The 24,766-nt window shown below is 41.8% G+C and overlaps 1 protein-coding gene across 4 annotated transcripts in view; it reads left to right on the top strand.

Annotated features, from left to right (window-relative positions):
* grm8a (glutamate receptor, metabotropic 8a) overlaps positions 1-24,766 on the top strand; it is a 283,521-nt gene that overhangs the window by 79,476 nt on the left and 179,279 nt on the right. The window contains exon 1 of one of the 4 annotated variants that reach the window (XM_030046274.1): positions 15,116-15,135. The exons of the other annotated variants lie outside the window; for them this stretch is intronic. The gene's annotated coding sequence lies outside the window, so the exon portion shown is untranslated. Of the gene's footprint in view, positions 1-15,115; positions 15,136-24,766 lie in introns of those variants that run through there. 4 annotated transcript variants of the gene reach the window in all.

The following is a 24,766-nucleotide window of genomic DNA, read 5'->3' as shown; positions in this document are numbered from 1 at the left end:
GCACTTGATGACTTAACTGAGATTGTCCTGCTGGGTCTTGACACGTCACTGATACCAGGAATTCAAATCACACAGGAATTTGTGCCATCTCGTATGACACCATTCAAAACAACAACACCCTGCCTCTCTCCTCGCTGTGAATTCTCCAGGCATTGGCTATAGCTGGTCTTGGATTTAGGATGAATCTTTAATCCGTACACCCCGTTGGACTTGTTCAGGACCCCTGGTGACTCCAGTCAGTTTACAGGTCAATTAGCGCGGTACAAAATCGACTGTGAACCTACCAAAGTGCTAGGTAGCATTTGTGGATCAAGCCTCTGAATTACAATTTCAGCTCCAATCGCCAGGATGGACAAATCTGTTGTAAATCGACCCGATAATCCTCTCTCTGCTCTTCGATTTCCTGTCTCTGTCAACCAACATGTTGTGTGCTTGTCTCTGCAAAGGCTCATATGTGTTTGTGTGTGTGTGCGCGCCTGATTCGGGAAGTGTGCCTAACCACCGTTTTCTGCCTACTTAGGGAAGGTGTGCACAATTGCATGATGGCAGCCCCACCATCTTTCATTATTGTCATCATTAATGGAGCCCGATATGAAAGTACGTAGGAGTTTTGGAGACAATGCCTAGCCCCACAAAGTTGTGGGGCTAGGCAGGAAAAGCACACTTGTCCTCCCAAATCATAGAAGTGGGATTTAACTATCAAAATGTATGGGCCAGAAAATAAATATAACACGTAAAAGTTTGGTCCCATGTGTCATGAGCTAAAACCACTAATGGGTAACAAAACTTTTTCAGTGCTCAAAGGCAGCAGTAAAACTTATCATTGGTCACCGCTGGAGGGTTATGTCATTGGCTATGGACAAAATGATTGTGCAGGGCTTTGCAAACAAACGATTTTAATATTATTCCTACAGCAATAGCCAGCAAGTATCCAGATGTCTATGTATAGACAGACTGGCACAGAGGAAAGGAACTACAAGAATGTGTGAGAGAGCAAGAGAGATTGTTAGGGGAGATGTGAGTGAAGGAGAGAGGGTGAGAATTGGTGAGAATGACATGGGGAAGAAGGGACATCGTGATGAGCTAGAGCGGGGTGATGAGAGACAGACAGAGAAAGAGAGACGTACTGTTGCCATGTGAGGTGGCAGATACGCTGACACTCGCCTTTTGAGTCACACGCACCCTCCCACGAGCCTGGATTCGCTCCGGCTCGCCCTCCCCTCCCTCAGTTTCACTCAAGATCCCCGCTAAGACTCCTCACCTATCACACAGCAGAGACAAGAGAGGAGAGAGACACACAATGTGAGGGATCAAGCGCAGAGAGAGCAGTGCACAGAGCCGGAGCCCTATATTCAAACAAAATTTGGAGGCGGCGCGAATGCATGCAGAATCAATGGCAGGCGGCGAATGGAGCGGGATTGAGGCGAGGAGGCTTTCTAAAATGTTGTCTGACGCGGATTTGCCTGAAAGGAAGCAGGAGGAACAGGCCGGGGGTGGCGGTGGTGTTAGGACAGAGGTGTAAATAAGTGAAGAAAGGAACGGAGCAGGGGAGAGATGCCAGGGGAACAAGGGAGTTGAGATAAAAAGGAGAGAGAAACATGGGCTCGAGGAGAGATAGGGAGGGAGGGAGGGGGAGGACAAGACAAGCTGCTCTCCTAAAGATACCTCTGATAGCAGAGAGAGAAAAAATAAGAAAAAAACAAACAGATGTGTCTCTTTCAGCACATCCCGCTGTCCACTTTGGCACAACACACAGTGGTGTTACTGTTCATTTAAGCACCGTAAATGTGCGTGCTGGTTAAAGTGGTCGTCTGAGCTCTTTCTGTTTTTAAACTGTAAACATCCTTGGTGCAGTGCGCTCCTCGCTGTGGTGTTTGTGCACTCCACCTCCCAGAGGTCACTCGATAATCAGCGTGCCCAGTCTTTTTTCTTGGATTTAGTGTGGATAAAGTTTCTCTTCTATTTGGTTATCACTGCTCATGCTCACTGCTCACTTTTTTCTTCTGTGGTTAATACTGCAGTCCAGACTGGTTGGAGGGCCAACTTGATGACTCATCCTGCTGACAGGAGGGTGTTCAGGGGTTTGTTCAAATCTACGTTTCCATGATAAAGAAAATGTTCAGTGTTGCAAAGTGGGAAAATTCGCCCAGATCCTGAGTTCCCAAGTGATAAATACAAACAGGGAGAAGACATGAATGCTTCTTCTGAGTAGTAATTTCATATTCACTGTTATAACAATGCAGCCTGAACACAGTATAACACCGACTTGACTCCGGGGGTTAGGACAACATCAGTAAATGAGCTAGGTAAAGGCAGAAAGGCTGCATCGTATCAGTCAGGGACAATAAGGATCATTGTCTGTCTCATTAGCGCACTTTATATTGTGTATTTAGGAGTTTTTGTTCGTGTTTTTATGGACTAGCTACACAGTGACTTTCTCCTGTGAGATAATAAACATAACTTTGACCTTAGAGAGACATTTATTCATATAAAAATGCCAGTGATTATTACTTTAGCATTTTTGGTGTTGGCCCAATAAATGTTTTGGAAATGGCACGATTTAGTGTGCAAGCGCAGAGACAGATGAGAGTAAGCGATAAAACCAGGAAAATGTGAGGAGAGAAATTGAGGGTAGCTAGATGTGTAGGAGAGGTAAAGAAATGAGAGAGAGAGAGAGAGAGAGAGGAAAAGAGGAGGCGAGAGGGACTGAAAGAGCAGGGGAGGGGGGAGACGAGAGAGGACAATGAAATGTGAAGAGGAAGAGGGAGGTGTGAGGAGAGGACGAGAGATAATTAAAGCAGAGTTTAGAGGGTGGAAGGGAGAGAGAGAGAGAGAGAGAGGAGATAAGCGGAGGAGGAAATGAGGGAGAGACTTGAGTCGAGAGAGAGAGCATGTGTGAGACGGGAGAATTCGAGTTATAGGGTAAGAAAAGCCCTACAGGAAGAAAAAAAGATTAAAAAATAACAAAAAATGAAAAAAAAAAAAAAAAAAAAAAAACAGAGGGTGGGCAGAAAGAAAGATGCCAAGCTGAATAAAATAAGTCAATTGACAGTTGACTGGAGGAACGTTTCTGATGACAAAGCTTTTGGTGGAATTAGAATAAGGGCTAATGCTGAGCGGCTATAAGCTCATAGAAAGCCTGTAATACTGAGTTGGCCACACTGTCATCTTTCCGAAAGTCACTGTCTCCAATTTTATCATTGTATTCCCTTTTAATCAGACGCTCTCTCAAAACGACACACGGAGGAGCTGAAGTCAGTGCCACATCCAATTCATTTTCAAACGCCGCATTCTAATTTTCGATGCAAATGTTGTTCTAAAAAGTTTCAAAAAAAACACTTACACGGTTTGATCGTTAATGAAGCGGAGTCCTGTGGTTTTGAATTTGTTTTCTGTTTATACTAAGGCTGCGAAACTGTGGCTAATGAGCCAGCCTTCTGCTTTAACTCACCATATTTCACTGTAATTTTTTCTTGGAAGTCAGAGTCGATGTCGCTCATGGAAAGTTTTTTTTTTTTTTTTTTTTGCTAGCATTGCATATCAACTTTGCAGATCTTCCGTCCCATCTCTGCGCCGTCCACCTGTCTGTCCATCCTCCCACATTCGTCTTCATCCCTCCCTCATTTCCAACATCCCTCCCTCTTCCCCCCTTTCTCTTTCCCATATTTCTCTCCTCACAGCCCATTATATCAATATCCACCAATCCCTCTTTCTCCTCCATCATCCCTCTTTCTCCCCTTCATTCTTCTCCCCCTCCCTCCTTCCCTCCTCTCTCCTCCCACCCAGCCCATTATATTAATAGGCTGTTGAGAGGGTGTGATTTCAGCAGTAGCTCTCTCTATTAGCCGACACTGTGCATTAGTGCATTAAGTCTGTGTGCGTAGCGCCGTCTGTTACTCACTTGGACACATTAACAGCATAATGGCAGACTGCTACCTGCATTCATGTACAGGTACACACACACACACGCACACACAGATACATTTGCATAAGCACATGCAGTATGAGGTGATATTACTCCTAGGCTCGCACATTACGCTGTTAGACACACATTCATGTACTTACATGCACACACACTCACACAGACAGACTTGTTCTCGGGTATAATGACAAGCACATGGTGTCATGCGTGTCTGTTTCTTCCTTTCTCTCCCTCACACACACACAAACACACACACACACGTACGCAGAGTCAGGGACTGCATTGATAGTCTCAGACACACACACACATTATTAGCATTGACATTCACTGAGTCAGAATCCAGCACATCACATGCATTCTAATGCAGCAACTGGTGAGTCACACTCTTGACAGGGATAGTTTGTTAAAGGGACAATCCACCCTAACAAAGTTTAGTGACACTCTAGTTGAAGGTGGGCTCGTAACACTGTCACAACACTGCTAGACAGCCTCTGTCAGTATGCCTGTGTGTGTTTATCACAGACTGTTGGCAGGTCTTAAGTTGTCATGACAACAACATCCCGAAGAACGTCAACTAATGATTTAAAGTGACATAAGTGACCTGATGGCATAAATGACACAAACAACTTGGGTAATATGAGGTTGCCATACAAAGACATCAAGATAATGTCATCTTTGTCATCGTTGACAAGCACTTTCAGTCACGTAATTGACCGAGCGACACTTACATGCTCGTTAAAGTTCATTACAGCTGTCATGTCACAGTTGTGTGACCCAGTTACATCAGTGTTTTAGACACAACTTCAGATACAGTGTTACCTTCAGTTCACTAGCCCAGCTAATACAATGATCTTGGACAGATGGACCGATACTCCTCGCTATGAACCGTCATCTGCGAAAGCTAGTAATTTAATAAACACATAAACAAATTAACAAACAATAGAGGTTAATCTGCATCCTTTATGGGATCAAGAGTGTGAATCATGTTATGGAGTTGTTTGCTTGCCTGAACGTAGACGTGAGAATCAATGTGTGTGTGCTTGTGTGCGTGTGAAGCCGTGTGTGCATGCATATGTGTTTCCATGTGTGTTTAGGAGGAAAAAAAAAAAAGAAGAATTGGAAAACACAGGGGGTCTTTGGAAATGGAATTGCTTCCTCTCAGTGGGTGGGTGGGTGCGTGCGTGTGTGTGTGGGTGTTTCGTTTAGTGTGTCTACCCCTAAAAATGAAATGATACCACTTCCCTCGAGACCATATGGTACAGATAACGAGCTAGTCCCTGAACGCTATCGCCTGTTCTTCCCTCAGTGGGATGAAAGAACTGTCCATGTTGGGAGTTTTTTTTTTTTTTTTTTTACAGAGTGGCAAACTTTAAAGCAAATGTTGCAGCCTTTACCCCCTAAATCAGGTGACCTCTGAGACTTCAATATAGCTGATAGCTGATCCTCAGTGTTTGCTTTAACATGGATGAATTTAGCCTAATTGAGCTTAGCACATTTAGTTTCCTCAGAACAGGAACATAAAAGCGATGTGATTAAAAAAGCACAGCACTAAAATACAGTGATGAATAAAATGATAATATCAAAGCAGAAACTCTGGACGACATGCAAAAGCACACGAAGCAGCAGGCTGGCGCAGTGAGTGGCGACCAGCTGGTTTAACACTCTGTTTGGCAAGTAGCTGCACTTCTGAAGTGTCTTTGAGCAAAACGCTGGATCTCTACCAGCTGCCGGGTCGCAGTTCTGGAGCTGACCTCTGACCTGCTTGTGGAAGAGGGCAAAAGAAAAGAGGAATTCCCTGCGGGGATCATTAAAGTATTTAAAGAAAGAGAAGAACAGGGGCAGCCAGTTCAAAGAGATGTTTCACTTGAACAATGTGTTGTCTTATGACTTGCTACAGTTTGCACCGGCTGTGCCTCTTCCTTTTAGAAATTAGTTTTGGCTTGGAAATCCAGTCTTTTTTTCCACATTTGTGACCTAGATAATTAAAGTATTGAAGTATTCCGTGTTTTTTTTGTGCGGATTTATCTGGTATGTTGTCATTATTATCCAGCTCACTGGCTGTGGCTGTTGTTCGATTGCTCCTCAGTAACAAGGGATCATGAGCACCAACCATCTGATAACAGCTCATGTCACGAAAGGCAGCATGCAGATATGATATGATGGCGCTCATCGGAAAAAAAAAAAAATAAAATAAATAAACATAAACAAACAGGAAATAGAGCCACCAGAATATGTGCCACTCAGATTTCTAAACCAATGCTACAAAAGCACAAGGAAAAGGCAGTGAATATAATGTGGGTGCACAAAAGACTAACAAATCACCTGAAGTTGATCCCTGTCGCAAGAGGCAGCAATGGCCTAAAGACTAGACACAACTTTTGTGATCAATTTGTTTGTGGTCAGAGTTTCACTTGTTTGATTACAACTTTGCAAATTTGTGCGAAGAAAGTGACCGAGGCACGCGGTTCTCATTCTCAGCGGCTACTGCCACGAAAGCCCCTCTCGCTCTAATGGATTACGGGTCATTGATTACACGTTATATGATTACATCTCATTTTAGTGCAGCCGCCTTCATTAATCAAAATTTTTTATTGGAGCGTAGTCACTTTATTTGAGTGCAATCACCTGCTACTTAACTACAGTTGCTTTGAGTACAACCACTTAATGTTTGATTACAATCACCTCTTGCTTGATTGCAGCAACTTAGTGCAAAGGTACAGTTAACAAAAATACCAGGGCCCATATATTCTTTGATTAACGTCTTTCGTGACAATAATTTGCTTTCTGACTCCACTCACTTGATATTTCAGTGCAATTACCTTCTACTTGTCTACAGCCACGTCCTGTTTGATTGCTGTTGTGTGTGGTTTGAATTCAATCACCTCAACCACACAGAACCAGTCTCTCTGTATTGGACTACAGTAACCTGCTGGTTGGCTTGCCAAGATGTCCATGCGACGACGCAGGGGAACAGTAGCAATAGATGAGGATAATATCTCACCATCTGCCGCGCTGTTGTTTCAACCCTGAAACAATTGTTGAAATGTCAGAAGAAATTTGTGCTTCTCTCTGCCGTGTTAAGGCACAGGGACTGCTCTGGCAACAAGCTGCTGAATTAGAATAACTTTAATCGGCAGAACAATAAATGTTCAGGGGTTTAATCTTAGCAACATTTGTGCAGTGATTTCCTTTTACAATGCAGTACAACATTTTACAGCACAGGAGGAAAGCGCTTGTTTAAATGCCTGGTGCAAAAACAGAAGGGCTCACTGACATTTCATAGGGACTGTAAGCTGTACATTTCACTTTGTGAAGTCAAAACAGAACACCATGTGTGTTTTTGTCCATCTGTGCCTTTAGAAAGGCAGGCAGAGGCTGCATTAAACTGCAAAAATCATTAAGAAACACACTAATATGGTCTTTGTGTACCACATCACTTCAACAAACTGTGAAATAATATAGCCTGTACTGTATGCGTCTACATCCCATAGTAAAGGAACAGTTCACCAACTGTCCCCCAACCACCTCCACCACCACCACTTAGTCCAAGTGCAATCTGTCCATCCAGATAGGATCTGAATATTTGACTGTGGTGATTCTGCCTCTAATTGGTACTTACTGGAGGCAGACAGAAACAATTTGCCGGTGTTCTTCAGCAAGAAATAGTTCCTAACAGTTGGCCCCTGAGGGCTGTGGATTATGTCAGGTGTCTGTGTCTTATTTTATTTATTTATTTATTCATTTTAGAAAGAGCTTACCGCTGTTGAGTTTTTCACATTAGCATTTTTGACACAGTGACAGCCCCACTGTTTTGGTGTGAAGGGAGACAGGCTAGAAACCTCTAACCAAATCACACTGAAACTACCTAGACTAGGCCTAAGTGGTAAGATTTTTTTAATTTTGGGTGAACTGTATGTAAGTGTATGTTATGTGTGTACCGCCATTTGTGTGCCAACCTAGCATACTGCTCTATTTCTTGGTGCCATTACAATTACACTTTTGACATGGCTATAATCATGTTATATAATTTTCAAACACAATAATTTATTAAACACAGTATTACTGTGATAATCCCTCCACTACATTTACATGACTGTGTGTATGCAATAAAGGAATGGTTACGTTGAAAGCCCCAGTGGTGCACTTAAGCTAACAGCACAGGTGTAGAACTGTTACACACATACACACACACACACACACACACCGACCCTCCAGTTCTGACGCATAATATAATTTCAGCCAATAGGATATGCAAAGCATGTCCAATTTGAAGTGGTTGCCCACTGAGCTGATGATGAGTCTCTTGTGTGAGGTTACACGCTCATACGGTGAAATAAATGAAAACAAACATATGCGTGCACACACACACACACACACACACACACGCACACACACAGTGACGACTGAGGAGCTGTTGCAGTGAAGGGAAATGGCTCCTACGCAATCAAATAAAAAATATACACACACAGTCTTTTCAGTCACGCCAGCAGTTGTGTGTGCTTGAATCTGCTTGTGTGTGCCTTTTTCATGCTTGAGAGTCTGTTCATCTCACAGAACCTAAGTTGCCAAATGTGTGTGTGTGTGTGTGTGTGTGTGTGTGTGTGTGTGTGTGTCTGCGTGTGCATCTGCATTGATTTTGTCCATTCTCAATTAAACTGCTCATCTCCTTGTAGCGAATACTTTACCAAAACCTTATTTCATCACCAGAACATGCATGACCAAATGGTTTCTAAAGACTTGCAACCCTCTAATTTGCCGCTAAGTTGTTTTTCATTACAAATTTGAAATGCTCTCCATGCAGGTCTGCTGGCATATTACATGATGTATGAGGCTTATTACCTAATGGAGTTTGACGCTGAGGAATACCTGCTTTAAAGTCTTGTTCTGACTCATAATTTACAAATATTGGCAGGCATGTATCTTCTTTTCAGTATCTCTATGTATGTGTGTGTGTGTGTGTATGTGCCCTGATGGTTGCGAATTAAGTCAGAACACGACTTTAGGGTATGTAAACTAGTTTACTGAGTGTGTGTTTCGGGGATTCGTGACATTTGCAGCTAAAATCACACAGTGGGATGCAGGAATGCATACGGGAATACTGAATATGTATGCTGGCAGGTGTCAGGTGTTCATGCTCACACACACACACAAACGCAAACATGAACGAATCAACAAAGAGGCGCTGCTGGAAAGCACTTTGGTGTAACGGCAGGGAGAGACGAAACAGAGAGAGGAAGCCGCAGGTTGCCAGCGTGGATCAAGTAGTCTGGTCACTTCCTCCTGCGTGTGCGGGTGTGTGTGTGTCACCGCACATGAGATTTAGGTTGCCGAAATGATGCACCTGTTGGAGGAATACATTACGCGCGTACACAAACGGAAAAAACAACGGGGAGAGAGAACTCCCACTGAACAGAGCTGCAGAGTGAAACAAAATTATTCAACTCACTGGGAGAAATGGAGGGAAGAATCGGGAGAGGGAGAGAGGACTGTGTGAGGGAAATAATGAGGGCGAGAGACACATGAGAGGGAGAGAAATGGTGTGTGTAAGGGTGAGATGTGGGGTGAGGGAGAAAGACTGGAATGAGGCAATTTTGACAAAAACAAGCGATGACTGTGGGAAGTTGGGGAAAGTATATAGAACACAGAGGGAGAGAAGGAGGGAAAGACAGTGAAGAAGGGAGGGAGTGGTGCAGTCATAGGTCTGAATTTAAAGTTTTACAGCTGCTGTTGTATTTCATCCTTACTGAGAGGTGGCGATGCAGCACCTGGATATCCCAGACTGAATACTTACCAACAAAGTCACCTGTGACCCGGGTGACGTTGGCCATCCCTGCCACAGAGGCAACGTTCACCCAGGAATGGTTCCTTACCATCTGCTCGCAAATTGGCAAGCAGGTCGACCGTTTGTGGGTCAGCAAGACAGTTTATGATGGCTTGTTAGCTGGGGCTTCACTGCTAGTCTCTTAACCCTTTTGTGGTTCTAGCAATGGTTTTTCGAATAAACCTTTCATCTTCTGTGTTTGTTGACGGAGCGACAACAGGTCAGTGGTTACCCTGTCTCATTAAGCTGGCCCCGCTGCAGAGCGGCTTCGCTCATTTGCAGGGAAAGCCTTCTGCTGATATTTTGCAGAGGGTGCAATTCTTTATCCATCTTCCAAGTGGCTTTGTAGAGGGTGCACTTGCTCCCGCCACTTTCGTTTGCTCATCTGTCGGTAAGTAGCTGCAGAGGGTGTAATCACCCGACTGATTTTGTTAATTCATCCATAGTGATTGGAATAAGTTTTGCAGAGAGTGTACTCACCCCGCAGCTTTTGTTAATCGCAATAAACTGAGGAAATTATTTAGATGGGTAATTAGTTTTTCTTGTAATTTTTTGGTTTGGTGCATAGGAGAGGGTTGTGTCTCTGGTCGTGTTTTCTAAAACATGCAATACCAAAAATCAAAGGCTGGGGTTATCAGACCAGTCTGCTGTCATTGTCATGTTTTCCCTTCAACATGAATAACTTAAAGGGCTGTTTGCCTGCATATAGTCCCCCCTGGAGTTCAATGAGAGAACTGGACAGAGTTTGGTCATCACGTCACGTACCCAGGGACATCTGTATCATTTTTTAAACTTGTTGGAAATTTTTGTAGCTGCACTTGTAGTGTGAGAAGGAAACAACGAGCCGATTCATCACACTGGACAAGAACACAAATAACTGTGACAAATAACTGTGACAAAACATTTTGACATTGACTTATGTTGTCCAGCACTGTGTACCAAAAGTGGATGAAGATCTGGCTAGATCTAGCGGCATGATTGTGCATGGAGTGGACATGAAAACAACTTGTCATGGAAATTTCTCACCTCCAACTCCCTTTGTAAAACTGACAGTCCTTGTTGGCTGCAACAACCCAACTATGAATGCACCCAAACACTGATCATTTGTTCTTTCTGCACATATGAAAGAGCCAAACCAAAAGTGCATTCAGCTGCTTATGATCCATTGTTACTGTAGTTATCATTCATGCAAACTTGAACACTTGTCTTTCCGTATAAGTGGCTATAGTGCCATGAGGCCCAACCTATGAGACTTCAGCATGCCCTGAACCTTGGTTTAAAGTTGGGCATGTTTGAAACTCTGCTGTTTCTTGTCATTGAAATGGGTAAACTGCAACATTTAGTCATGTAATGTGTGCCTGGCATAAGACGATCAATAGTAAAAACAGACACCATATAATGAGGAAAATAAGGAGTCTGTCTTCTTAACTGTCCTACATAATAAGCGCAATAATCCACATGCTGAGTCTTTGTCCCTCAACTGGTGTCAATTTAATGGACTAAACCTGAAACTTGTCATAAGGCGGCTTTGTAGAAGGTTAAGCAATAAACTTGCACAACTTTTTGTATTTTTTTTTTAACCTCTGCTTGTCATTTAAGGTTGTTTTTTGGAGAGTCATTAAAAGTAAAGCTGTGGAATGCTTTAGTTTGTCATTGACTTTGTCCCGTCAAAATGTCAGGAATGAAAAGAAGATGCACTCATCTCCACTTTGCCCGTCAAAATGTCAGCGCTGGACAGTTGTTAATAGAGGTGCTTATTAAAGATAAGAGAAGATAAGTTATTTTCTTGGATAGTTATTTTCTTAGACCAGTGTGTGTGTGTGTGTGTGTGTGTGTGTGTGTGTGCAGGTGTTTGCTGTCCATAATTATACAAAAGAGGCTTGTATATGACAGATTGCAGTTTGTGTCCATTTATACAGAAGCATATTGCATTCACCTTGGGCAAAAAATCACCCCATCTCTTTCCAATTAATTACATCTTTTCTCAGAGTTCAGAGAAAAGATGTTTGCTTGTAGAGGTGCATTTCACGCACCCACTAGCAGATTATGAGTTTCTGAAGGGCATTTTAAGAATGAGTTTAGATTAACTGTGTGATAGCTGCCTGAATATCTCACCCGTACTGCCTTAGACGCATATCTCCATGCAGTCATTCTTTCAGCATCATCCTTCTGTCTCCTAATTTGGTCCCTCACCACAAAGAAAACCACTGAACCAATAGCAAGACTATACAAATAGATATTATAAGATCTATGGCAAACTTCCCCCTTAGACTCATCACTCCCGCACCCTGAATTTTCAGAACCAGGCAATATTATATGCATTAAATTTTAGTATAATAACTCTCCTCCAACACTTACTGCCTTACATCCAAGGTACAACATAAGACAGGAATGAATCACCACATCAATTTCACATGCACCCTGATACCAGCTTACAAAAAAAAGCTATGGTCAGAGATCATTTTGTCACACATACACACTAAAATCTGGAAAGAGATCCCATACTACATTAGATCAATAACCTCTGTTACACACTTCAAACAGGCCCATAAACGGTATTTGATGGAAGAACACACCTGCAACCACTAAGTTCAGCTCTCTCTCTCTGTCTCTCTCTCTCACACACACCATCTTACTCACTCCAGCTTAGTCCTCGCCTCTACAGTGTTTGTGTAGTCGTTATGCTTTGTTGTTTTGTTTGTTTATTTTGTACTATAATGTGACTTTGTCTTTAGGTGCTGCAGAACAGGAACCTGCTGTAAATCAGTTTTTAACTGAGTCAGGCCAGTTTAAACTTTAACATCTGCACTGTTACTTTTATAATTTCCTGTATAATAATAATAATAATGATAAAGTGAAATGAAAATGTGCCTTGAGTTATTATGTAGCCAGCTTGAATACATTTGAAAAGCCCAGCTATTTATCCATGAAGAAAGCAGGCTCGGTACATCGGCCAGAATAACCAGATAACAATGCCTCTGCTTTGGGCATTTCATATTTAAAATAAAATTATAAGGTTAAATATGCAGTTGACTCATTTGTATTTAATCATTGACTCTAATAAGTGAGATTCAAATTTAATGCCATATTATCAGTAACAAACACCATAATACATAACAAATGTGCATACATACATAACAGATGTGCATAATATGGGTCATTTGTGGATCTAAATGTTAATGCGTTGTTAAAATACAAGTCTTGGAGTGTTTTTACATGCAATTTGTGCAGTAGCACTGAAAGATGAACTGTGTCCAATTCAGTCAGTTTTGTGTGGCTGCTGCATAATGCCATGCAGTTTTATTCTTAAAATGAAGCATATTGTTAGAAGGTATTTTTTCAAGACAATGACAATAAAGATATATACATTTATTTTGAAGGCTGAACATGTAAATCTCATTTTCTGGATATTCTTGCAAACATAGCAAATCTAATGTCAAGCAGATGACAGATGACGGGCTTTCTGAAGTGCTAAGGTAGCTGCACAAAGTCAACAAACTAATAGCAATTCAATCTGTACTCAGTGTCTCAAACCAGGACAGAAGCAAAACTGGATGGAATTAAACAGCTGTGTGATGTTGTCCTTCCGTGAAATGCATCTCTACCAACACACATTATCATGCCCGCCTGAATTTATTGAGACCATTATCTCAGAATTGTGAAATAATTAAGTTAGAATTAGATAAGATCTCTTTTTCTGAATTAATTATACACAAATGCTCTGAAAAATCCCATTAATTTGGGAGAAAATAAACTTTGTCCATGTGAATGCACTGTATACATGTTAGAGAATTTGTGTTAGTGACAAAACATGATTCAGTGGAAAGAGGAGTGTGTGTGTGTGTGTGTGTGTGTGTGTGTGTGTGTGTGTGTGGGAGAGACAGATAATTTGTTGTCAGAGATATATTAAAGGCAGTGGCCTCAGGTCTCTGGCTTCTGGCCATGCTCGCCTGCCTGATATTGGCACTGAAAATGTGTGTCTGTGTGTTTGGTTATGTGGTACTGCTGTGCATGTGTGTATGTGTGTGTGTGTGTGTGTGTGTGTGTGTGTGTGTGCACCAAGACAGATGTTGACAGATGTCTCCCTGAAACCTGAAGAGTGTGTGTGGGGTGCACATGTTTGTGTGTGCACAAAAATGTCACTTTTCTGATATTGGTACTCTGTATATGTGTGTGTGTGTGTGTGTGTGTGTGTGTGTGTGTGTGTGTGTGGGTGTGTGTGTGTGTGTGTGTGTGTCTCAGTAACCTTACAGATATTGGCATTCTGGCCTCCTCACCTCATTCACCTGTCATACTTTGTCCTCCAGCCAAGTCTCTCTCTCTCTCTCTCTCTCTCTCTCTCTCTCTCTCTCTCTCTCTCTCTCTCTCTCTCTCTCTCTCTCTCTATCTATCTGTCTATCTATCTTTTTCTCCCTCCCTCTCTTTCTCTCTCTCTGACCTTCTCTTAGCAGCAGACATGGATGATTGTGCAATGCTAAATCATTTAGACCTAAGTGCAGCCTTTCATACAGTTCATCATGCAATTTTAATTGACTGAGGCCCTGGGTTGGTATTACAGCTCATACCGCTCCAATAAAAGTTTCTCTGTCACCTTGGGTAATTCACCATCACCCTCTACATGTATTACCTGCAGGGTTCTGCACAGTTCAGTTTTAGGTCCCCTCTTCTTTTACCTTGTACCTGCTCCTATTTTGGCAATGTTATCCAAAAACGGGCTGTTTCTCTTCACTGCTATGCCGATGATGCGCTGTTATATCTACCTCTCAAACCAAAGAAACCAAACTACCTTGACACCTTCCATAACTGATTTGCAGATATTAAGAGAACATAGTAATGCAATCTGCAAAATCTAAAACTGTTCCTAAGGAAAAAAAAAAAAAAATTATAAAAGAGAGGCAGGCCATCTTCAAATTTGAAGCCAATTTCTAACTGTCTGGCACTCATTTATCCATCCGTCCATCCGTCTGTCAGCAGGATAACTTAAGAACTGCTGGACAGATTGGTACAAAACTTTGTGGGAAGGTTGGTCATGGGCTAGTGAAGGAGTAATTAACTTTATGGACCAATCGGTGTCAAGGGGCGTGGCAATGGGTGGAGCTTAAGAGAAACAGAGCTGCAGTTTCCAAAGACATCCATGTAACATCACAAAACCTGGCAGGGGGGTTAGTCGTGATCAACTTTCCATGGCGACTGGCTGAAAGGGGCGTGTCTTATGAGAACAGCATTGCACAAACACCTTTTAGCCCCACAAGCTGGAAAACATCCTGAGATCCCCAAGCACAGCTTTTCCTGCTGTTCCTCAGTCAAGATTGAAAACAAAAGGCAATCAAGCATTTTCTAGCAGAGCCTCTTCACTGTGGCACGGCCCATCCGGTGAAATTAGGCTGGCAAGGTCAGTGTCGTCTTTCAAATTACTTACAAAGACACACTTCTTGCTTTAATATTTATGTTTTTGCTTCAGGGATTACTGATGTAAATGTGCACCTGACAGAAACATCTATTGTCATTTTTCATCCGTTAACTGAGGCATTTATTTATTCCTCTGGTATTTGTGCTCTGCTCCAGTGGACCTGGAATGCTCTTTTCTTTAAATGGCGCATCAGTATGCATTTAAACACGGACCCTGCGTCCCTTTTTCTTGTTCTGTCATTTTATCTTATTCTGTCCTTTTTTCATCTGTCTCCTCTTTCTCCATGTCTTTGCTCTTGCCTATATCAATCTCATCTTTCTGTCTCTTCTTTTATTCATTGGCATGCCACATAGTTGTTCCTTTTCTTATTCTTTTTCCCCGTCTCTCGTCTTATATCAGTGTCATCCCTCAACTCTCTCCCTCTTTCCCTCCTTTTTAAATTTCTTGGGTCTTTTTCTCATCTCTTTTCTTGCTTTCGGTTCCCCTCAGATCTTTCCTGCTTCTGCCTTTTGCTATGTGCAGGAATCTGCATTCCCTCGGTTTCTGTCTCCCTTTGTTGTCTCCCATCAATTATCTCCCCCTCCTTCATTCATCTTCTCTCCCCATATCTCATCTCCCTTGTTCCCTCTCTCTCTTGCATCTATCTTCCAATCACTTTCTCTCATCCTTGCTCTTACATCTCCCATTCTTTCTCCTGCCTTCTCTTTTGTTTCTCATGCCTCTCTTAAATATCCCACCTGGCTTACTCTTGCCATTTCTCTCTCATCTCTCGTTCTCTTTTGTTCTCCACAGCTCACTTGGTTTCTCACTTCTTTTCGTCAGTCCTTCTTTGCTCCCATTAAAGTTCTGCCATCTATTCTCTCCTATCTCTCACTCTGTCCTCTCCCTTCATTGTCTTTCTCCCTCTCTCGATTCTCCTCCCTTTTACTTCTCCAGTTCTGTACTCTCATGAAATAGCTCCCTCTCACCCGCTTTCCTTCCCGCTCTCTCTTTCATCTTTACCTGTTTTTGTTTGCTTGTCAACAAACAAATTGCACAGTACCAGTCTATTCTTCATCTCTTGTGATGTGGGGAGCATCCAAGACAGTAAAGAGAATATCAATGTTGTTTAGAGGCAATTAAAGCCGCATCTGTGATCTAGATAGAAACACAATGAACTGTGATAGAATGAGGTGACATTTTTTTCTCCTCAGCTTTTCTCTCTCGCTCTTTGGTTTTCTTGTGCGGTTTTGATATTAGTCTTTGTTGTGTTGTGCCAGTGTTTACTAGGATTTGATCACTATGTTATTATTGTTATTGTTGTTGTTTTTTCCAAGGCTGATATTGATATTGATCATTTTGGACTGAAGAGGCCAAAGTGACTGTCTGCTTTTGATAACATAAGTATCCAGTATTCTGTGGATTACCCCAGAATTTTATTCTTATCAAAGCCTCTGAAACGGCAGTTAGAACATCAGGGGACACTTAAACTCTCCACTGATAGCCAGAACAATTATTTTACGGTGGGTTACCAGCATGACCCACCACACCCATTAAGGGATAACAGAATCAGGGGATACATTACTGCCTTAAAATGAAGAATTAGTTTACAAGAAAGCATTATTGCACAATTAAATGAAAAAAAAAAAAAAATACAGCATGCAAAAAACAAACAAACAAACAAACAAAAAAAAAACAATTTCATTGCAGGATTTACAGATGCTTTTGATTGCATTAGTCAGGAAAGAACCTGTTAATTGATACACAATAAAAGGATAATGTAGGGTCAGCAAACCAACTCAATGGTCTCACCCAAGTAAATGCAAATGATTTATATGACTGATCCTTAATGGAACCTACGGTACAAACAGGCTCATAAAAACGCCTGCCAACACAAGCACTTAAACTCATATGGTGGTAGCCAGCAGGTCAGTCAGCTGTCTACTGTATGTGTTTTGACCTTGTGAGGTCTTCACTGGAGTGTGACTGAACACAAGGGACAGTATTGGATTAAATATAAAACAGGTGACAGTAAACATATTTCCCTTCAAGCATTATGCAGCCCCTTCTTTGCTGATCAATAACAAATATGTCACTTTGTGGCTATATTTTTTGGAGAGGAGGCGCTGTCACTTAGTGGACTGTAACTATTGAAAACTATACAGATAACAAGGAGTATTGACTGGGTATATCCTATGGTGAGGTTCACAGCTGACTTTCAAAAAATACATTGTGTTAAACAACAAGATATACAAAAGAAAAGGTCAATGTTTCAAGTCTGTACGTGTTTTCTCATTTTATGCCATGTACATATGTTTTGTCAAACCCTTTGCATTGCTTGTTAGTCTTCTTTTTGGCACTTGTGGCACACCACACTATTGTATGATTGTACGGATGCAGTCATCCATTGGATTAATTAGTGAGTCAATGATAAATTCTTAGGGGGAATCCTCACATGAAAATCAAAATGATGCAAAATCCAATATGGTGCACACTGATTTTTCTGCAGGCTAATATGTAGAGGAATGGTTTCTGGATATGTGCACCAAATTTGATGCTATTTGAACTGTCTGAGATATGAGGGGATATTAATTTTTTTTTACAGGTAATTATGACCTCCCCCCTTGAGCCAATTAGTATCATTTTGAAAACGCCCTAAGTTTAGTCAAAATCCAATCAGAGGTGTCGGCGATGGTTGCATATGTTGGGTTAGATGAACAAACAAAATGAATCGCCTGAGAGGGTTTCATTTCAGCAAGCTGGACAAAATTATAGTGCAAGAAGAGGAGACAAAAACATCAAAGAGACCACCGAGAAACATTCAAATACGAAAATGAGACATGGATTTGGGTAAACAGGAGAAAAATTCTCATATTGCGCGAAAACACAGAGAGACAGGGAAATGGAGGGACAGAGGTGCCAAATAGTGGGAAAAACAGAGACAGATGGAGTCAGATAGATAAAGAGAGAGGGACTAACAGAGAGAGAGAGAGAGAGAAAGGGGGAAATCGAGAGAGTGAAAGATATTCAACACAGAGCCCAACTCAACCAAAACAGTCTTCTTGCTGGTAAATTAAGTTGATGAGGTCCCACTGTGCCAGTCCTCTCCTCATTAGACACAGACCACGGCTGGCTATTAGAGGGCTGAGTCAAGTTCTGAGGAAGTAAACAACTTGCTGACTTGAAACCAGAGCTCCAGACGTCCAGGTCAATTTACAGTATGTGCGCTTTCCTTTTTTCTGTTTCCCTGCTCTGATGTCTCAATGAAAATGGCTCCAGCTGGATCTGGCAAAAAAGTACACTACTGTGAACACTTTCATTGTGTTTGCAAAACTTGTGCTCTGCTCCAGCTTTGATCATACAATAATTTATCCCATCAGCCTACATCGCTGCCTCACATTTTACTCAGATTCTCGATCATAGATTTAGTAAAGAGGATTCTTTTGATATAGGTTGACTCCTTAAACCCCGATTTTCCCTTAAATATCCCCTTAAGTTTTTTTTCCTCTCCAGATTGCATGACAATATCCCAGATGTAGTCTATATCTGCTGATATAGACTACATCTCTTCAAGGAAGCTACATCATGCTTATATTGACAGTAAAATATTCAAACCCAAGACGCTATTGTTTTATGACTGCACCATTACAACAATAAAAACTACCAAGATGTCTTACTTTGTTTTCTACACAATTCCCTGTAATTCAGCAGGACATGTCTGATATCTTTGAAACCCTTGGAATTTGCCTCGTTGGATCCTTTGAGTCAAAATTAAAAAAAATAAATAAATAATGTGCGTGTGTGTGTCTTGGGTGTTTATCTAGACATGTTTATGTGTGTAGGAGTGGCAGATTTGCTTCAGTTTCTTGGGACAGTTGACTTGGGTTCTGTCCACGGAGCCAGCTGTTAATTTCCAGTTTAATCACCGCCATCGACCCTGAGCAGCCACCAGTGTGCCTTACACATACCAACACGGTAACTGAGTGAATTTATGTGTGTGTGCATGTGTGTGTGTGTGTGTGTGTGTGGGTGTGTGTGTGTGTGAGTGCATGTTTTAAGTGCACATGTGTGTGTATGGGTATGTAAATGGACAACTCCTCTAGCATCCCATGTCCTGACATGTCTACCCTTCTTGGTCACATTGTTTTGTGTGTGTGTGTGTGTGTGTGTGTGTGTGTGTGTGCGTGTGTGCATGTGTGTGTGTGTGTCTATAACAGAGTGAAACTGTGTATGTGTGTTCTGTACTGGGGTTAATTAGCTTCAGACTAGTGCCATCTATCAACCTAATGCTCCGACTCTGGCTCCGACAGCTCCATTACCGCCAGATACACACGCATACACACACACACACACACACACACACACACACACACACACACACACACACACACACAGAAACACATTATGATCTGCACATACACTCATGTTCCTCACACACTAAAGTACAAGCCAGTGCACACAGGCACACTCACAGAGGCATAATAACTTTGCGTTACACACTAACAGTTAAAAAAACTAAACAAACACAAGTCATTATGCTATTAACACACACACACACACACACAACTACACAATCTGTCACACCCCTCGGGTGAATGCAAAGTCTAGATTAGCTTCCCCTTTCTCAAACCATGGTTCAAGACACAGAAATAGTCACAGGCCTGATTCTGTTGGGTCTCCTGCATGGCAGCAGCACTGCCACACTGCTTTAATGAGAATGTTGACAGCCTTAATACTCTATTCTGCCTCAGAGGTCTACAATTTCAATTATAGTTTCAAAGTGACATTTCAAAAGGTCACTTTTTAGGTGTTCAAAAATATCTCCAGCTTGGCAGGAGAATGCAGCGTGCAGACTGTATCTTTTATACTAGAGCTGTGCGTAGGTCTGTTATTTGGAGACTGCATGATTTCATGTTGCATCCACCCACAACCAGCAAAATTTTTTTGCTGCTCCCGCTATGCTCACAATACCAGTGCAACACGCATGCCATCAGCCTGCAGTCTGCCCTCCACATCCCCCTCCCTCACTGTATCATATGTAATACCTATATAGCCTTGACTAGAAGGATTTGTAAAAGCTTGTCCAAAATGCAGCCTGTCATTGACATCAAAACAGACTTATCAAAAATCCTTTATATCTTTTAAGCAATTATCTGCATGTCTAAAAGATGACCTGGGCATACCAGGCTACAGGCTCACAGTGCTCATGGTGAATGAACATGGACCAGGGTCATTTGTAAAGACCAAGAAAGTATCCCAATAAACCTCTCCCTGCTTGTCTCTGACAGTTTTGTATTGGACACATTTGAGTCCATTTTCAGTCAAGCTACTATTGTCCTGTGTGTCACAGGAGCTTCCCTCCATGCTGCCTTCACAGGTCGCATGCAAGCCAGCAGGTGGGTGGGGCTGATGTGCTATAAGGCATGCAATCAGGGAACAATTTCCAGCCTAAAACGGCCCACGACCAACTGGTGTCCAGCCTGCAGGGAAAAAAATAAAAAATGTTCTCCAGCACCTGTTATAGACTGAGAAGTGTGTATTTTCATCATTCTGACATCATCCTCTTGGTTCTTGTGTGTGAATGGGTCTGTGCGGAAATTCCAAGGAGCCACTGGCCTGGATCATTGCATCCATAAAGGTCCAAGTTCCACTGTTAGTTTTCCATTAAGTTGCCCGGTGGGATTCTGTCTGATCCATGGTGATAAAAGTGCTCTCCTGGATCTCCAAGGTCATTAAGAACTTGAGTGGGTGGATCCGACTGTCTGTAGGGGGTATTCATTCTGTATTGGTTTGACTCCCCCACAGTTCAAGAGCAAGAAACATGACGGGGTATTAACTGAGTTTCAATGGAAAGTACAATGTCCACCACCCACTGGTGAAAACAGATTGCTGCTATAGATATAAAATAAATTAGCTGTTTCCTCTTTTTATAGTCTTTTTAATACTCAGTTAAATAATTCATATATAGGCTATCACTTCCATGGCCTAAGGACAACTAAGGTCTTTATAGGATAGGTCAGATTGCTTATATCAGCCACCCTCCCAGAAAGAGGCATGTTTTAGTTTAAAGAAACAGTTTTAGTGAAGAGTTGCAGGGTCTAAATGCTGAATCAGAGCCCTACAAAGCGGTACGGTAAGCCTTTGACTCTATTCACAGTTTAACCTTGTTAATCCAAAAAGCTTTGTTCAAACCAGAGAAATATTTGGAAGATTGAAAGACACTTAAATACCCGGGTGAATCAAACCCAAAACATAATTAACAAAAGTGTATGTACTCTAAAACACCCCAGACAGCCTAATTTGCACTTGAAGGTCTCTAACTGTATGTGTAAACAAAGTCTACAATTGCTTGTTATTACAACATATTGTTGCTCGAGTGCAAATGCTGCATCTCTAAAATGTGGGCCTCTTAGAAAACGAGCCAAACAACTTTGTTTTTAGATTACATTGATGAAATTATATAATGTTTCATGTGGTGGTGGTGTTTCTAAGTATTTCAGAAGACCAAGGGTAAAACTGTATTAAACCATAAAGGACTTTGTACAATTTGAATAAATTTAGAAAATCACAAAATTAGAATTATTTGGCATTCACCTAACAGTGATGTAATTTTGCCTTTGGTGGGTTGTATTTTTGTATTTTGAATAGATACAGATTTAATGTTTTATATTAGCTCAAGTGGCGATTGTGCATTGGTTCAGATGTTCATTGCTAAAACCCAGGAAGGAAGGGAGGGGTGATGGGAGAAAGAAAGGATGGAAGAAAGACATAAAAATGAGATAGAATGGATGCATGACAAAAGAAAGGAGTTAGGAAGGTAGGTTCATGAGACTAATAATGGTATAAAATTGAAATTAAGCAATGCATTACCCCATTGTAGAGTATGGTTATGGTTTGTGTCTATGTGAGAGAGTGTGTGAATGAGGGTTTTTTGCTATTTGAAACTACACATCGACACACTCTCTCAAATACACAGCTCTCTCTATATCTCACACAGACATTCATGCACACAGTCTCCCTGTCTTTATCACAGACACATGCACTCTCTTGCACACACACACACATATTCATTAGAGCAAATGGAATTAGGGGGATTGGAGGAGTAATCGCCTTCCCCAGCGATGTGGAGGAACCAAGCCGTTAATTTCCCGCCTCTAACTCCAACTCAAACTCTGCCACTTTGAAAATGGCTGCGCTCGCTCGCAACTCACAGCACATGAATGATTTACAACACTGACGCCCGCGCTAAAGATGTTACGCAGCTTTAGAAGTGCTCTGTGGTCTGCGCCTGCCACCGACAGCGTTGAATGCCTATGTGTGTCTGTAACTTGTATGTGCATTATGTAACACATGTGCTGCCATTAAAGGTACTATATGTTCCTCACCTCAGGTGGACAAAGATGACATGGATGTCAGGATGCTGGATGTATGTGCACTTATGCACAGACACACCAGTGGCTTAGAAAGATATTACCAAAGCCTTTGAAAATGTACATGCAGACCAGACACACAGAGCTGGGCCGTAACATTGTATGTATAGTTTGTCTGTGTCTATATGTGCCTGCATATTAGTCTGTCATTATAAACAGCCTCTTGTCACAGAGGCACTCTGTTAGATCACACTATTCAGTATGAAAAGAAGCAATATTGCTATTCTGGAATATTCTGCTATGGCAATATCCCAGCCCAGGGTATGTGAAAATTTGAAAATCAGAAAATGTGTGTGTTCCAGCAGGATGGCTGTGTGAACCAAGGAACATATAAAAGAAGAAATGGCTGTAATGTTATCGTGTCAGTATTACAGATTTGTATGGATGCCAAACTTTGATGCGACAAATACTGAAATCAATGCGATGGGCATGGAAAATCCCACTGTATCTATGCTGTTTGAACTTTGACAGGACAGAGATGCAGCTATAAAAGAAAACACACTGTGCATCATACAGACTGCTACCCCCCCAACCCCAACCCCAGCCCCCTTAAAGCAGCTACATATTGCCCAGGATAAAGCCCAGCTGTGGCTAACATTAACAGCACAATGTTAATCCAAGAAGAAATGTACATAAACCAATATTAAATGTGAGCTGGATAACAATATAATTAATTACTCGTAACTCCTCCACCTGGCTGGGAGGAGTAGCCTGTTCATCTAGCTTATGCACAGGGAGGTGGCAAACCCATTTACCCATTCTTTGTCAGTCACACTTAAAGTTTCCACCAATGGCACTAATTTGGGCTCACATGCTGCATAGTGACATGTTGTCCTTTTTCTTCGTCTATATGTTCCTTGGTGTGAACATCAGCTGTAAGATTGCCACTTTGTATACACATGAGAGCCAGTCACAGCAGACTTAAGCAAATGCACAATCAAACAGCGACTTGGATATGAAGACAGGTTGCTCAGTTCTTCTGGATCACAAACCGAATAAATTTACGGTTTGTCTTCCAAGCATGTACAATGTTAATTAACACTGTTTTTCAACTGCTGCTTTTTGCACTGCAACACCCTCCTCATCTATCCAGATACATCATTTGCACTTGTCCTTCTCCCCTTATCGAGCATTATTATAGCCCTCGTAAATGAGTGCACTTGTTTCTGGAGTTTTTTTTTTTTTTGTGTGTTTGTGAACAGTGACAGTCACCACCCTTTGCAGAAACGCTGAATTGATAATAGAATATCTGTGTGAAAAAGGGTTATGTGGCGACAGGAAGTCATTTTCAGATATCACAGGCGTGGTTATGAAAAACAGTAGACTCAAAGAACGATGCACATAACTCTCTGTTCCATATATATGTATTTTGTTTTTGTTTTCCTCTTCCTCCCTCCATTCCAGTATAATGACTCAGGAAATATGACAAGGGGATGACTGCTGTGTGCAAGTGTGTGTGTGCATGTGTGTGTGTGTGTGTGTGTGTGTGTGTGTGTGTGTGTGTGTGTGTCTCAGTTTCCAGTATATCCAGCAGCACAGGAGCACAATAACAAAAGATCAAAGTACGAGGCTTGCCAAGGTCACAGGGTTAGTTTCCCACTGCTATTGTAAACAGACAAATATCATCTCATATTCTCACAGTCTTGCATTCATTTCTCTTTGAAATGGATATTCACCCATTTAGATGTACAAGCAGAGTAAAAGGACAAGCGTAACAGAGGAAAGAGCACACATGCACATGCTCTTAGTCATACACAAATACACACACACACACACACACACACACAGACACACACATTCTCAAACACAAAGACATGCGCACGCGTTGTTTTACCAATTGTTTTCTACCGCCGGCCCTGCTTTGATATTTTCTTTCTCCTTTCTCTTTATTTGTTTACTGCCAATCCTCTATGAATTATACATTCCCCCTCCTGAAGTTTATGAAAGTTTTCAATTGTATTCCCCCGGCAGAGGAGACCAATAACGGCACACAAGAGTGTCGCCACCATGAACTCCCGCAAAGTTCAGTCAGGAAGGAACGAGGGGAAATGGAAGGGTATTAACAACACTAAAAACAAAAGACTTCTGCTCCAAAATGAGATATCTAGCCTCCTGAAAAATGAGACGGCGTCTGCCTACTGCCAACACAGTGATTGCTGTCGAGGAGGTAAAACACATTAGTTACTCACTCTTTCAATAGTCTT

This window comes from Myripristis murdjan, chromosome 23 (assembly GCF_902150065.1).
Source record: "Myripristis murdjan chromosome 23, fMyrMur1.1, whole genome shotgun sequence".
Lineage (NCBI taxonomy): Eukaryota > Metazoa > Chordata > Actinopteri > Holocentriformes > Holocentridae > Myripristis > Myripristis murdjan.
The sequence above is the reverse complement of the archived record's forward strand: the minus strand, read 5'-3'. Positions and strand labels throughout refer to the sequence as shown.